At 54.6% G+C, this 15749-nt stretch overlaps 5 non-coding genes across 5 annotated transcripts; all 5 read right to left on the bottom strand.

Annotated features, from left to right (window-relative positions):
• Nucleotides 1-2684: 2684 nt before the first annotated feature.
• LOC137753403 (small nucleolar RNA SNORD116) lies at nucleotides 2685-2777 on the bottom strand. Its single transcript, XR_011071472.1, has one exon. It is a non-coding gene; the product is annotated as a small nucleolar RNA SNORD116 (small nucleolar RNA).
• Nucleotides 2778-5439: 2662 nt separating this feature from the next.
• LOC137778736 (small nucleolar RNA SNORD116) lies at nucleotides 5440-5532 on the bottom strand. Its single transcript, XR_011076987.1, has one exon. It is a non-coding gene; the product is annotated as a small nucleolar RNA SNORD116 (small nucleolar RNA).
• A 2690-nt stretch (nucleotides 5533-8222) lies between these two features.
• Nucleotides 8223-8315, bottom strand: LOC137753397 (small nucleolar RNA SNORD116). The gene has a single exon (XR_011071471.1). It is a non-coding gene; the product is annotated as a small nucleolar RNA SNORD116 (small nucleolar RNA).
• A 2662-nt stretch (nucleotides 8316-10977) lies between these two features.
• LOC137778731 (small nucleolar RNA SNORD116) lies at nucleotides 10978-11070 on the bottom strand. Its single transcript, XR_011076986.1, has one exon. It is a non-coding gene; the product is annotated as a small nucleolar RNA SNORD116 (small nucleolar RNA).
• Nucleotides 11071-13758: 2688 nt separating this feature from the next.
• On the bottom strand, nucleotides 13759-13851 carry LOC137753714 (small nucleolar RNA SNORD116). The gene has a single exon (XR_011071557.1). It is a non-coding gene; the product is annotated as a small nucleolar RNA SNORD116 (small nucleolar RNA).
• Nucleotides 13852-15749: the final 1898 nt, after the last annotated feature.

The raw sequence follows: 15749 nt of genomic DNA, 5'->3' as shown, positions 1-15749 counted from the left end.
CATGCTGGGACGCTGCAGAACACAACCGGGGTGTGCGCGGGGCTCTGTACAGGAGCCATGAGCCTGGGCTACCTCAAAAGCCTGGAGAATCCACAGCCCTCAGGTCACTCAGCAAGAGGAACAATCAATCCACTCTTGAAGCCATTGGGCCCGTCTGAGGAAAACCTAATACCTAATGGCACATTTGGGGTGCTTGAATACCTACCATCCTGAGTTATCCACGACCATGCTCGGGGACATGGGCCCGCCTCACTTTTTCCAGTTCTTCTTAGCACGTCCAGTCATCAGAGCACACGAAGGTCTTCTTCTTTGTGCCGACGGCCAGCCTTTCCCAGCACCTGCACCTGAGAAGTGGACAGAAATCACCGAGGCTTCATAAGTGGGCCGGTGTCCTCAGAGGACATGATCCATACAAACATTTACCTGGCCTCGAGCTCTGAAACTGCTTCCCAAGGACCTCTATCCCTTACCGAGAATTGACTGCCTGTCTGATAGTACGACTGCAGGAAGTTAGGCACATACGTTGGCCGGTGTGTGAGAGGCTGTATGTGTGTGTTCACGCGTTTGGGCATGTGTGACTGTGACTGCGCATGCGGACGTGCTTGTGGGTTTCTCTGTGTGCCGCTGAATACGCGTCTTGGTCTCTGTGTGTCCGTATGGCCCTGTGAAGAGGAGTCCAACAATAAAAGAAATAGTTTATACACAGCACCCTGGTTAGACCCCCAACTGAAAGGAGAAAGACCCCTGTCAGCTTCAAGAGGCCGCAGGCACACTTTGACCCCCAGGGGCTGTTGAAATAGTCCATGGACTCCCGCTCTCCCACAGCCACGCCTTCTGACAAAAACACACAGCCTGGACGAGACCTGCCTCCGGGCCTTGGCTGTGACATCTACGTGCACCTCGAGACTCTGTCAGCTACCAGTATATCTCATGGGCATTTGGGGTCACTCGCAGCACTTCCGGAAGCAAGGGAACTCCCATGGTCGGGCCGACACCGACCGGCAGCTGTCTACTGCCAAGATGCAGCCTGAAACCACTCAAGGGGCTAACGAACGTGGGCCCACGTGCCACTTCTCGCCAACTAGGCCTAATCACTTTCCATTGACCCATGGGAATGCCCACCACAGGAAGTGGTGGGCCTCAGCCACCATGACCCATGTCGGATCCCCACGGCGGAGACTACTCCACATGCCCAGCCACGTCTCAGGCAGCTCCCATCTTGAATGTTCACGGCCCTGACCCCTAAGGAAACTCTCAAACCCTTGAAAGCCTCGTCCTACGTGCCCTCCTCCAGCCCACAGGGCGACACGACCCTACTGGAAACCACAAACGTCTTCAGAATACGGGAACACTGAACACCAGGGAAGACAGACCACAAGCCTGTCTCCTTCGTTGATGCTGATCCCACCCCATGCATCCTGGAAATTCTCCACTGCCACAGTGACACTACCGAGTAACTCACAGTGATCAAAGGCATGGTCCCCGAGGACCACAGACAGACATTCAACGGAAGACCTCTGCCATGCGAGGGGACTTGGAAACCTGAAAGGGAACAGTGTCTGGCCACGGCAGCACAGCAGGCATGGCAATGGGGCCCCCATCTCTGCCCCACCAATGGACTGCTCCAGATAAACCGCAGGCTGTTCGAAAGGCCTGCGTGCTACACTGGCCGGTCGCGTCATTCCCCCACGGGAGAAACACTTTCGCTTTACACATTGCCAAACAAGGGAACAAAGCGGCCAAAGGGGATGTTCGCATAACTCAACTACCTCCAAGGAGGCCGGCACAGACGCCTCAGCATGTCGATCTTCCCTACTTCCCGCAAGACACCCTTTGGGTGTCATTCCTCGGGCAACGGGATTGCAACTCTACACAAGTTACCTACCTCAACTCACCCACTTGAACTGCCAAAGCCATCCGCTCCATAGGCAGCTTATGCCAGCCCATCACGAACAAGACACATTCTTGGGAAGCCGAGGCCAGCGCCTGCAACCCAATGATGACAGCCCATCCTACAACATCACACAGGACCTTTCCTCATGATACCTTACCTTTCTCTCCAGGCCAGCAGCCACCACCCAGACTGAAATGCTTCACTCGACCCACACCCCACTCCACGAACATCCAATTAGCGCCAACAGTGTGCCGGCAACTTCAGCAGAGGAGCTGACAGGGGCAGCACTGAGGCCTAAACCTTCAGCCCCCTTCCGCCATCGCCCAACTCCCGCCCACGCCTGCCCACTGCTCCAGCCACACCGGGCAGTCAAGAACCTCACTGCGTGAAACACAACAACAGAGAGGGCCACAGGCCTGGCCTGAGGCTCCAGGCTCCAACCACGGAAGCTTGCTCATTTTGGCTTCCATAATCAACCTCGGAAGCGGCATGCACAAAGCGTGAACCTGTCCAAAAATCACCTCTCCAAGCTGCAATCTTACTGGGTCTATACCAGAACACACTCCGACCCTGAAGACTAGCAGGAAAGCCTGCCCTCTTGCATTCCTTCAACTGCCTTTTAGCAGGGACCGGGGATTCATAGATGACCCAGCTTATGGGCAGACATGGTCGACCCTCAGACAGGAGCCCCTCCAATGCTGGAGCCCTTAGTGGTGTTTGCATGCCTGTCAACAGGGGACGTTGGCCCTCACTCCTAACTGTCCCGTACTCCCGAGAGAGGAAACGTGCTGGACCTCAGTTTCGATGAGGAGACGGTAGAGCGTTCTCACTCATTTTGTTCAGATTTTCCAAGGAATGCATATAAGGGTGTCATCATCGATCCAAACACATGCTGGGACGCTGCAGAACACAAAAGGGAAGGCCGTGGGTCTCTGCAGAGGAGCCATGACCTGGAAATACTCCAACTGCCTGGGGAATCCACAGTCCTCAGGCCACTCAGCAGGACCAACAATCAATCCACTCTTGCAACCATTGGGTCCATCTGTGGAAATCCTAATATCCAATGGCACATCTTAGTATGGGTGAATGCCTACCGTCCTTAGATATCCACAGCCATGCTCGGCAACATGCACCAGCCCCTCTTTTTCCAGTTCTCCTTAGCACATCCAGACATCAGACAATGCGAAGGTCTTCTTCTCTGCCAACAGCCAGCCTTACGCTGCAACTGCACCTGAGAAGTGGACAGAAATCACGCAGGTTTCTAAATTGCACCAGGGTCCTCAGAGAACATGATTTTTGTGAACACATAATCTGGGCGTGAGCCTGGAACCTCCTTCCCAAGTACCACTATCCCTTACCGAAAACTGATTGTGTGTCTCACAGCACGACTGAAGGAAGTTACGCACATACGTTGCTCGGTGTGTGAGACGCTGTATTTGTGTATTCACACGTGTGGGCGTGTGTGACTGTGACTCTGCACGAGGATGCGTTTGTGGATTCCTGTGTGTGCCGCTAAATACGCGTCTTGGTCTCTGGGTGTCCCTGTGGCCCTCTGCAGACGCCTCTAACAGTAAACGTCATAGTTTATACACAGCACCCTGGTTGGACCCCCAACTGAAAGGAGAAAGACCCCTGTCAGCTTCATGAGGCCGCATGCGAACTTTGACCCCAAGGCTGTCGAAATAGGCCACAGACTCCCGCTCTCCCACAGCCACGCCTTCTGACCAAAGCACAAAGACTGGACGAGACCTCCCTCCCGGCCGTGGGTGTCACACCTATGTGGACCTGGAGATCCTGCCACCTACCAGCACATCTGATGTGCCCTTGGGGTCTCTCCCAGTGCTCCCGGAAGCAAGGTAACCTCCCATGGGCGGGCTGACACTGACCTGCAGTTGCCAAAAAGCACGATGCAGCCTGGCACTTCTCAAGGCGTTAATGGACTTCGGCCCAAGTGCCTCATCTCGCCAACTAGACCAAATCACTTTCCATGACCCCGTGGGAAGCCCTCAATGGGAAGTGTTGGGCTTCAGCAACCATGACACAGGTTGGAACCCCACAGCGGAAATTAGGCCACCTTCCCGGCCACGTATAGGCAAGCTTCCAACTGGTAGGGTTCGCGGCCCTGACCACTGAGGAAACACTCAAACGCTACACAGCCTGGTCCTAAGTGCCCTCCTCCTGCCTGCAGGGCGACTCGACTCTACTTGAAGCCACACACATCATGCGAACACGGAGACACTGAACAGCAGGGAAGACACACCGCAAGCCTGTCTGCTTTGATGATGCCCACCCCACCCCATGCATCCTGGCATTCTCCACTGCCACAGCGACACAACCGAGGAACTCACAGTGATCAAAGGCACTGTCCCCGAGGACCACAGACAGACTTCCAACGGAAAACCTTTGACACACGAGGGGACCTGGAACCTTGAAAGGGCACAGTGGCTGTCCACGACAGTTCGCCTGGTGTCGCAACAGTGCCCCCACCTCTGTCCCCCCAATGGACTGCTCCAGATAAACCTATGGCTGTTCGCAAGCCGAGTCATGCCTCCCCGGGAGAAGCACTTTCGCTTTGCACATTCCCAAACAAGGGAACAAGGCGGCCAAAGGGGATGTTCGCATAACTAAACATCCTCCAAGGAGGCCAGCACAGACGCGTCACCATGTCAATCTTCTTTACGTCTCGCAAGACACCCTTTGGGTGTCTTTCCTCTGGCAATGGGATTCCAAATCTACACAGTTACCTACCTCACCTCATCCACCTGAACTGCCAAAGCCATCCCCTCCATAGGCAGCTGATGCCAGCCAATCACGAACATGACACATCCTTGGGAAGCCGAGGCCAGCACCTGCAACCCAATTATGATAGCCTATTCCACGACATCACAAAGGACATGTCCACATCTTCCCTTACCTTCCTGTGCGGGCCATCAGTGATCCACGCAGGTTTAAATTCAGCACTCGTTCCTGTCCCCACTCCACGATGACCCACTTGGCATCAACACTGTGCCGGGAGTTAAAGTAGAGAAGCAAACAAGGGCAGCAGCGAGGCCTAATCCTTCAGCCGCTTTCCTCTGATGCCCAACCGAGCTCACCCCCGCCCATTGCTCCAGCCTCACTAGGCACTCAAGAACCTCACCGTGAAAAACGCAAGAACAGGGAGATCCACAGGCCTGGCCTGAGGTTCAAGGCACCAACCACGGACGCTTGCTCATTTTGGCTTCCAGAATCAACCCCCAAAATGGCATGCACGATGCGTGATCCTGGCCAAAACTCACCTCCCAACTGCAAGCTAACTGGGCCTAGACCAGCACACACTCCGACTCTTAAGACCAGCAGGAGAGCCTGCCCCCTCGCATTCCCTCAACAGCCATTCAGCAGGGACCCTGGATTCACAGATAACACAGCTTATGTGCAGACAAGGTCAACACTCAGACAGGAGCCCTTCCAGTCCTGGAGCCCTTGGTGGTGTTTGCATGCATGTCGGCGTGGGACGCTGGCCCTCATTCCTAACTGTCCTCTCCCCCTGAGAGAGGAAACGTGCTGAACCTCAGTTTCGATGAGGAGACGGTAGAGTGTTCTCACTCATTTGGTTCAGATTTTCCAAGAAATGCATGCAAGGGTGTCATCATCGATCCAAGCACATGCTGGGACGCTGCAGAACACAACCGGGGTGTGCGCAGGGCTCTGTACAGGAGCCATGAACCTGGGCTACCTCAAAAGCCTGGAGAATCCACAGCCCTCAGGTCACTCAGCAAGAGGAACAATCAATCCACTCTTGCAGCCATTGGGCCCGTCTGAGGAAAACCTAATACCTAATGGCACATTTGGGGTGCTTGAATACCTACCATCCTGAGTTATCTACGACCATGCTCGGGGACATGGGCCCGCCTCACTTTTTCCAGTTCTTCTTAGCACGTCCAGTCATCAGAGCACACGAAGGTCTTCTTCTTTGTGCCGACGGCCAGCCTTTCCCAGGACCTGCACCTGAGAAGTGGACAGAAATCACCGAGGCTTCATAAGTGGGCCGGTGTCCTCAGAGGACATGATCCATACAAACATTTACCTGGCCTTGAGCTCTGAAACTGCTTCCCAAGGACCTCTATCCCTTACCGAGAATTGACTGCCTGTCTGATAGTACGACTGCAGGAAGTTAGGCACATACGTTGGCCGGTGTGTGAGAGGCTGTACGTGTGTGTTCACGCGTTTGGGCATGTGTGACTGTGACTGCGCATGCGGACGTGCTTGTGGGTTTCTCTGTTTGCCGCTGAATACGCGTCTTGGTCTCTGTGTGTCCCTATGGCCCTGTGAAGAGGAGTCCAACAATAAAAGAAATAGTTTATACACAGCACCCTGGTTAGACCCCCAACTGAAAGGAGAAAGACCCCTGTCAGCTTCAAGAGGCCGCAGGCACACTTTGACCCCCAGGGGCTGTTGAAATAGTCCATGGACTCCCGCTCTCCCACAGCCACGCCTTCTGACAAAAACACACAGCCTGGACGAGACCTGCCTCCGGGCCTTGGCTGTGACATCTACGTGCACCTCGAGACTCTGTCTAGCTACCAGTATATCTGATGGGCATTTGGGGTCACTCGCAACAATTCCGGAAGCAAGGGAATTCCCATGGTCGGGCCGACACCGACTGGCAGCCGTCTACTGCCAAGATGCAGCCTGAAACCACTCAAGGGGCTAACGAACGTGCGCCAACGTGCCACTTCTCGCCAAGTAGGCCTAATCACTTTCCATTCACCCGTGGGAATGCCCAGCACAGGAAGTGGTGGGCTTCAGCCACCATGACCCATGTCGGATCCCCACGGCGGAAACTAGTCCACATTCCCAACCACATCTCAGGCAGCTCCCATCTTGAATGTTCACGGCCCTGACCCCTAAGGAAACTCTCAAACCCTTTAAAACCTCGTCCTACGTACCCTCCTCCAGCCCACAGAGCGACACGACCCTACTGGAAACCACAAACATCTTCAGAACACGGGAACACGGAACACCAGGGAAGACAGACCACAAGCCGTTCTCCTTCGTTGATGCTGATCCCACCCAATGCATTCTGGCAATTCTCCATTGCCACAGTGACACTAGCGAGTAACTCACAGTCATAAAAAGCATGGTCCCCGAGGACCACAGACAGACTTTCAACGGAAGACCTCTGCCATGCGAGGGGACTTGGAAACCTGAAAGGGAACAGTGTCTGGCCACGGCAGCACAGCAGGCATGGCAATGGGGCCCCCATCTCTGCCCCACCAATGGACTGCTCCAGATAAACCTCTGGCTGTTCGAAAGGCCTGCGTGCTACACTGGCCGGTCGCGTCATTCCCCCACGGGAGAAACACTTTCGCTTTACACATTGCCAAACAAGGGAACAAAGCGGCCTAAGGGGATGTTCACATAACTCAACTACCTCCAAGGAGGCCGGCACAGACGCCTCAGCATGTCGATCTTCCCTACTTCCCGCAAGACACCCTTTGGGTGTCATTCCTCGGGCAACGGGATTGCAACTCTACACAAGTTACCTACCTCAACTCACCCACTTGAACTGCCAAAGCCATCCGCTCCATAGGCAGCTTATGCCAGCCCATCACGAACAAGACACATTCTTGGGAAGCCGAGGCCAGCGCCTTCAACCCAATGATGACAGCCCATCCTACCTCATCACACAGGACCTTTCCTCATGATACCTTACCTTTCTCTCCAGGCCAGCAGCCACCACCCAGACTGAAATGCTTCACTCGACCCACACCCCACTCCACGAACATCCACTTAGCGCCAACATTGTGCCGGCAACTTCATCAGAGCAGCTGACAGGGGCAGCACTGAGGCCTAAACCTTCAGCCCCCTTCCGCCATCGCCCAACTCCCGCCCACGCCCGCCCACTGCTCCAGCCACACCGGGCAGTCAAGAACCTCACTGCGTGAAACACAACAACAGAGAGGGCCACAGGCCTGGCCTGAGGCTCCAGGCTCCAACCACGGAAACTTGCTCATTTTGGCTTCCATAATCAATCTCGGAAGCGGCATGCACAAAGCGTGATCCTGTCCAAAAATCACCTCTCCAAGCTGCAATCTTACTGGGTCTATACCAGAACACACTCCGACCCTGAAGACTAGCAGGAAAGCCTGCCCTCTTGCATTCCCTCAACGGCCTTTTAGCAGGGACCGGGGATTCATAGATGACCCAGCTTATGGGCAGACATGGTCGACCCTCAGACAGGAGCCCCTCCAATGCTGGAGCCCTTAGTGGTGTTTGCATGCCTGTCAGCAGGGGACGTTGGCCCTCACTCCTAACTGTCCCGTACTCCCGAGAGAGGAAACGTGCTGGACCTCAGTTTCGATGAGGAGACGGTAGAGCGTTCTCACTCATTTTGTTCAGATTTTCCAAGGAATGCATATAAGGGTGTCATCATCGATCCAAACACATGCTGGGACGCTGCAGAACACAAAAGGGAAGGCCGTGGGTCTCTGCAGAGGAGCCATGACCTGGAAATACTCCAACTGCCTGGGGAATCCACAGTCCTCAGGCCACTCAGCAGGACCAACAATCAATCCACTCTTGCAACCATTGGGTCCATCTGTGCAAATCCTAATATCCAATGACACATCTTAGTATGGGTGAATGCCTACCGTCCTTAGATATCCACAGGCATGCTCGGCAACATGCACCAGCCCCTCTTTTTCCAGTTCTCCCTAGCACGTCCAGACATCAGACAATGCGAAGGTCTTCTTCTCTGCCAACAGCCAGCCTTACGCTGCAACTGCACCTGAGAAGTGGACAGAAATCACGCAGGTTTCTAAATTGCACCAGGGTCCTCAGAGAACATGATTTTTGTGAACACATAATCTGGGCGTGAGCCTGGAACCTCCTTCCCAAGTACCACTATCCCTTACCGAAAACTGATTGTGTGTCTCACAGCACGACTGAAGGAAGTTACGCACGTACGTTGCTCGGTGTGTGAGACGCTGTATTTGTGTATTCACACGTGTGGGCGTGTGTGACTGTGACTCTGCACGAGGATGCGTTTGTGGATTCCTGTGTGTGCAGCTAAATATGCGTCTTGGTCTCTAGGTGTCCCTGTGGCCCTCTGCAGACGCCTCTAACAGTAAACGTCATAGTTTATACACAGCACCCTGGTTGGACCCCCAACTGAAAGGAGAAAGACCCCTGTCAGCTTCATGAGGCCGCATGCGAACTTTGACCCCAAGGCTATCGAAATAGGCCACAGACTCCCGCTCTCCCACAGCCACGCCTTCTGACCAAAGCACAAAGACTGGACGAGACCTCCCTCCCGGCCGTGGGTGTCACACCTATGTGGACCTGGAGATCCTGCCACCTACCAGCACATCTGATGTGCCCTTGGGGTCACTCCCAGTGCTCCCGGAAGCAAGGTAACCTCCCATGGGCGGGCTGACACTGACCTGCAGTTGCCAAAAAGCACGATGCAGCCTGGCACTTCTCAAGGCGTTAATGGACTTCGGCCCAAGTGCCTCATCTCGCCAACTAGACCAAATCACTTTCCATGACCCCGTGGGAAGCCCTCAATGGGAAGTGTTGGGCTTCAGCAACCATGACACAGGTTGGAACCCCACAGCGGAAATTAGGCCACCTTCCCGGCCACGTATAGGCAAGCTTCCAACTGGTAGGGTTCGTGGCCCTGACCACTGAGGAAACACTCAAACGCTACACAGCCTCGTCCTAAGTGCCCTCCTCCTGCTTGCAGGGCGACTCGACTCTACTTGAAGCCACAGACATCATGCGAACACGGAGACACTGAACAGCAGGGAAGACACACCGCAAGCCTGTCTGCTTTGATGATGCCCACCCCACCCCATGCATCCTGGCAATTCTCCACTGCCACAGCGACACAACCGAGGAACTCACAGTGATCAAAGGCACTGTCCCCGAGGACCACAGACAGACTTTCAACGGAAATCCTTTGCCACACGAGGGGACCTGGAACCTTGAAAGGGCACAGTGGCTGTCCACGACAGTTCGCCTGGTGTCGCAACAGTGCCCCCACCTCTGACCCCCAATGGACTGCTCCAGATAAACCTATGGCTGTTCGCAAGCCGAGTCATGCCCCCCCGGGAGAAGCACTTTCGCTTTGCACATTCCCAAACAAGGGAACAAGGCGGCCAAAGGGGATGTTCGCATAACTAAACATCCTCCAAGGAGGCCAGCACAGACGCGTCACCATGTCTATCTTCTTTACGTCTCGCAAGACACCCTTTGGGTGTCTTTCCTCTGGCAATGGGATTCCAAATCTACACAGTTACCTACCTCACCTCATCCACCTGAACTGCCAAAGCCATCCCCTCCATAGGCAGCTGATGCCAGCCAATCACGAACATGACACATCCTTGGGAAGCCGAGGCCAGCACCTGCAACCCAATTATGATAGCCTATTCCACGACATCACAAAGGACATGTCCACATCTTCCCTTACCTTACTGTGCGGGCCATCAGTGATCCACGCAGGTTTAAATTCAGCACTCGTTCCTGTCCCCACTCCAAGATGACCCAATTGGCATCAACACTGTGCCGGGAGTTAAAGTAGAGATGCAAACAAGGGCAGCAGCGAGGCCTAATCCTTCAGCCGCTTTCCTCCGATGCCCAACCGAGCTCACCACCGCCCATTGCTCCAGCCTCACTAGGCACTCGTGAACCTCACCGTGAAAAACGCAAGAACAGGGAGATCCACAGGCCTGGCCTGAGGTTCAAGGCACCAACCACGGACGCTTGCTCATTTTGGCTTCCAGAATCAACCCCCAAAATGGCATGCACGATGCGTGATCCTGGCCAAAACTCACCTCCCACCTGCAAGCTAACTGGGCCTAGACCAGCACACACTCCGACTCTTAAAACCAGCAGGAGAGCCTGCCCCCTCGCATTCCCTCAACAGCCATTCAGCAGGGACCCGGGATTCACAGATAACACAGCTTATGTGCAGACACGGTCAACCCTCAGACAGGAGCCCCTCCAATACTGGAGTCCTTGGTGCTGTTTGCATGCATGTCGGCGGGGGACGCTGGCCCTCATTCCGAACTGTCCTCTCCCCCTGAGAGAGGAAGCGTGCTGAACCTCAGTTTCGATGAGGAGACGGTAGAGTGTTCTCACTCATTTGGTTCAGATTTTCCAAGAAATGCATGCAAGGGTGTCATCATCGATCCAAGCACATGCTGGGACGCTGCAGAACACAACCGGGGTGTGCGTGGGGCTCTGTACAGGAGCCATTATCCTGGGCTACCTCAAAAGCCTGGAGAATCCACAGCCCTCAGGTCACTCAGCAAGAGGAACAATCAATCCACTCTTGAAGCCATTGGGCCCGTCTGAGGAAAACCTAATACCTAATGGCACATTTGGGGTGCTTGAATACCTACCATCCTGAGTTATCCACGACCATGCTCGGGGACATGGGCCCGCCTCACTTTTTCCAGTTCTTCTTAGCACGTCCAGTCATCAGAGCACACGAAGGTCTTCTTCTTTGTGCCGACGGCCAGCCTTTCCCAGCACCTGCACCTGAGAAGTGGACAGAAATCACCGAGGCTTCATAAGTGGACCGGTGTCCTCAGAGGACATGATCCATACAAACATTTACCTGACCTTGAGCTCTGAAACTGCTTCCCAAGGACCTCTATCCCTTACCGAGAATTGACTGCCTGTCTGATAGTACGACTGCAGGAAGTTAGGCACATACGTTGGCCGGTGTGTGAGAGGCTGTATGTGTGTGTTCACGCGTTTGGGCATGTGTGACTGTGACTGCGCATGCGGACGTGCTTGTGGGTTTCTCTGTGTGCCGCTGAATACGCGTCTTGGTCTCTGTGTGTCCCTATGGCCCTGTGAAGAGGAGTCCAACAATAAAAGAAATAGTTTATACACAGCACCCTGGTTAGACCCCCAACTGAAAGGAGAAAGACCCCTGTCAGCTTCAAGAGGCCGCAGGCACACTTTGACCCCCAGGGGCTGTTGAAATAGTCCATGGACTCCCGCTCTCCCACAGCCACGCCTTCTGACAAAAACACACAGCCTGGACGAGACCTGCCTCCGGGCCTTGGCTGTGACATCTACGTGCACCTCGAGACTCTGTCAGCTACCAGTATATCTCATGGGCATTTGGGGTCACTCGCAGCACTTCCGGAAGCAAGGGAACTCCCATGGTCGGGCCGACACCGACCGGCAGCTGTCTACTGCCAAGATGCAGCCTGAAACCACTCAAGGGGCTAACGAACGTGGGCCAACGTGCCACTTCTCGCCAACTAGGCCTAATCACTTTCCATTGACCCGTGGGAATGCCCACCACAGGAAGTGGTGGGCCTCAGCCACCATGACCCATGTCGGATCCCCACGGCGGAGACTACTCCACATGCCCAGCCACGTCTCAAGCAGCTCCCATCTTGAATGTTCACGGCCCTGACCCCTAAGGAAACTCTCAAACCCTTGAAAGCCTCGTCCTACGTGCCCTCCTCCAGCCCACAGGGCGACACGACCCTACTGGAAACCACAAACGTCTTCAGAATACGGGAACACTGAACACCAGGGAAGACAGACCACAAGCCTGTCTCCTTCGTTGATGCTGATCCCACCCCATGCATCCTGGAAATTCTCCACTGCCACAGTGACACTACCGAGTAACTCACAGTGATCAAAGGCATGGTCCCCGAGGACCACAGACAGACTTTCAACGGAAGACCTCTGCCATGCGAGGGGACTTGGAAACCTGAAAGGGAACAGTGTCTGGCCACGGCAGCACAGCAGGCATGGCAATGGGGCCCCCATCTCTGCCCCACCAATGGACTGCTCCAGATAAACCTCTGGCTGTTCGAAAGGCCTGCGTGCTACACTGGCCGGTCGCGTCATTCCCCCACGGGAGAAACACTTTCGCTTTACACATTGCCAAACAAGGGAACAAAGCGGCCAAAGGGGATGTTCACATAACTCAACTACCTCCAAGGAGGCCGGCACAGACGCCTCAGCATGTCGATCTTCCCTACTTCCCGCAAGACACCCTTTGGGTGTCATTCCTCGGGCAACGGGATTGCAACTCTACACAAGTTACCTACCTCAACTCACCCACTTGAACTGCCAAAGCCATCCGCTCCATAGGCAGCTTATGCCAGCCCATCACGAACAAGACACATTCTTGGGAAGCCGAGGCCAGCGCCTTCAACCCAATGATGACAGCCCATCCTACAACATCACAAGGACCTTTCCTCATGATACCTTACCTTTCTCTCCAGGCCAGCAGCCACCACCCAGACTGAAATGCTTCACTCGACCCACACCCCACTCCACGAACATCCACTTAGCGCCAACAGTGTGCCGGTAACTTCATCAGAGGAGCTGACAGGGGCAGCACTGAGGCCTAAACCTTCAGCCCCCTTCCGCCATCGCCCAACTCCCGCCCACGCCCGCCCACTGCTCCAGCCACACCGGGCAGTCAAGAACCTCACTGCGTGAAACACAACATCAGAGAGGGCCACAGGCCTGGCCTGAGGCTCCAGGCTCCAACCACGGAAGCTTGCTCATTTTGGCTTCCATAATCAACCTCGGAAGCGGCATGCACAAAGCGTGATCCTGTCCAAAATTCACCTCTCCAAGCTGCAATCTTACTGGGTCTATACCAGAACACACTCCGACCCTGAAGACTAGCAGGAAAGCCTGCCCTCTTGCATTCCCTCAACGGCCTTTTAGCAGGGACCGGGGATTCATAGATGACCCAGCTTATGGGCAGACATGGTCGACCCTCAGACAGGAGCCCCTCCAATGCTGGAGCCCTTAGTGGTGTTTGCATGCCTGTCAGCAGGGGACGTTGGCCCTCACTCCTAACTGTCCCGTACTCCCGAGAGAGGAAACGTGCTGGACCTCAGTTTCGATGAGGAGACGGTAGAGCGTTCTCACTCATTTTGTTCAGATTTTCCAAGGAATGAATATAAGGGTGTCATCATCGATCCAAACACATGCTGGGACGCTGCAGAACACAAAAGGGAAGGCCGTGGGTCTCTGCAGAGGAGCCATGACCTGGAAATACTCCAACTGCCTGGGGAATCCACAGTCCTCAGGCCACTCAGCAGGACCAACAATCAATCCACTCTTGCAACCATTGGGTCCATCTGTGGAAATCCTAATATCCAATGGCACATCTTAGTATGGGTGAATGCCTACCGTCCTTAGATATCCACAGCCATGCTCGGCAACATGCACCAGCCCCTCTTTTTCCAGTTCTCCTTAGCACATCCAGACATCAGACAATGCGAAGGTCTTCTTCTCTGCCAACAGCCAGCCTTACGCTGCAACTGCACCTAAGAAGTGGACAGAAATCACGCAGGTTTCTAAATAGCACCAGGGTCCTCAGAGAACATGATTTTTGTGAACACATAATCTGGGCGTGAGCCTGGAACCTCCTTCCCAAGTACCACTATCCCTTACCGAAAACTGATTGTGTGTCTCACAGCACGACTGAAGGAAGTTACGCACGTACGTTGCTCGGTGTGTGAGACGCTGTATTTGTGTATTCACACGTGTGGGCGTGTGTGACTGTGACTCTGCACGAGGATGCGTTTGTGGATTCCTGTGTGTGCAGCTAAATATGCGTCTTGGTCTCTAGGTGTCCCTGTGGCCCTCTGCAGACGCCTCTAACAGTAAACGTCATAGTTTATACACAGCACCCTGGTTGGACCCCCAACTGAAAGGAGAAAGACCCCTGTCAGCTTCATGAGGCCGCATGCGAACTTTGACCCCAAGGCTGTCGAAGTAGGCCACAGACTCCCGCTCTCCCACAGCTATGCCTTCTGACCAAAGCACAAAGACTGGACGAGACCTCCCTCCCGGCCGTGGGTGTCACACCTATGTGGACCTGGAGATCCTGCCACCTACCAGCACATCTGATGTGCCCTTGGGGTCACTCCCAGTGCTCCCGGAAGCAAGGTAACCTCCCATGGGCGGGCTGACACTTACCTGCAGTTGCCAAAAAGCACGATGCAGCCTGGCACTTCTCAAGGCGTTAATGGACTTCGGCCCAAGTGCCTCATCTCGCCAACTAGACCAAATCACTTTCCATGACCCTGTGGGAAGCCCTCAATGGGAAGTGTTGGGCTTCAGCAACCATGACACAGGTTGGAACCCCACAGCGGAAATTAGGCCACCTTCCCGGCCACGTATAGGCAAGCTTCCAACTGGTAGGGTTCGTGGCCCTGACCACTGAGGAAACACTCAAACGCTACACAGCCTCGTCCTAAGTGCCCTCCTCCTGCTTGCAGGGCGACTCGACTCTACTTGAAGCCACAGACATCATGCGAACACGGAGACACTGAACAGCAGGGAAGACACACCGCAAGCCTGTCTGCTTTGATGATGCCCACCCCACCCCATGCATCCTGGCAATTCTCCACTGCCACAGCGACACAACCGAGGAACTCACAGTGATCAAAGGCACTGTCCCCGAGGACCACAGACAGACTTTCAACGGAAAACCTTTGCCACACGAGGGGACCTGGAAACTTGAATGGGCACAGTGGCTGTCCACGACAGTTCGCCTGGTGTCGCAACAGTGCCCCCACCTCTGACCCCCAATGGACTGCTCCAGATAAACCTATGGCTGTTCGCAAGCCGAGTCATGCCCCCCCGGGAGAAGCACTTTCGCTTTGCACATTCCCAAACAAGGGAACAAGGCGGCCAAAGGGGATGTTCGCATAACTAAACATCCTCCAAGGAGGCCAGCACAGACGCGTCACCATGTCAATCTTCTTTACGTCTCGCAAGACAACCTTTGGGTGTCTTTCCTCTGGCAATGGGATTCCAAATCTACACAGTTACCTACCTCACCTCATCCACCTGAACTGCCAAAGCCATC

This window comes from Eschrichtius robustus, chromosome 1, assembly GCF_028021215.1.
Source record: "Eschrichtius robustus isolate mEscRob2 chromosome 1, mEscRob2.pri, whole genome shotgun sequence".
Lineage (NCBI taxonomy): Eukaryota > Metazoa > Chordata > Mammalia > Artiodactyla > Eschrichtiidae > Eschrichtius > Eschrichtius robustus.
The sequence above is the reverse complement of the archived record's forward strand: the minus strand, read 5'-3'. Positions and strand labels throughout refer to the sequence as shown.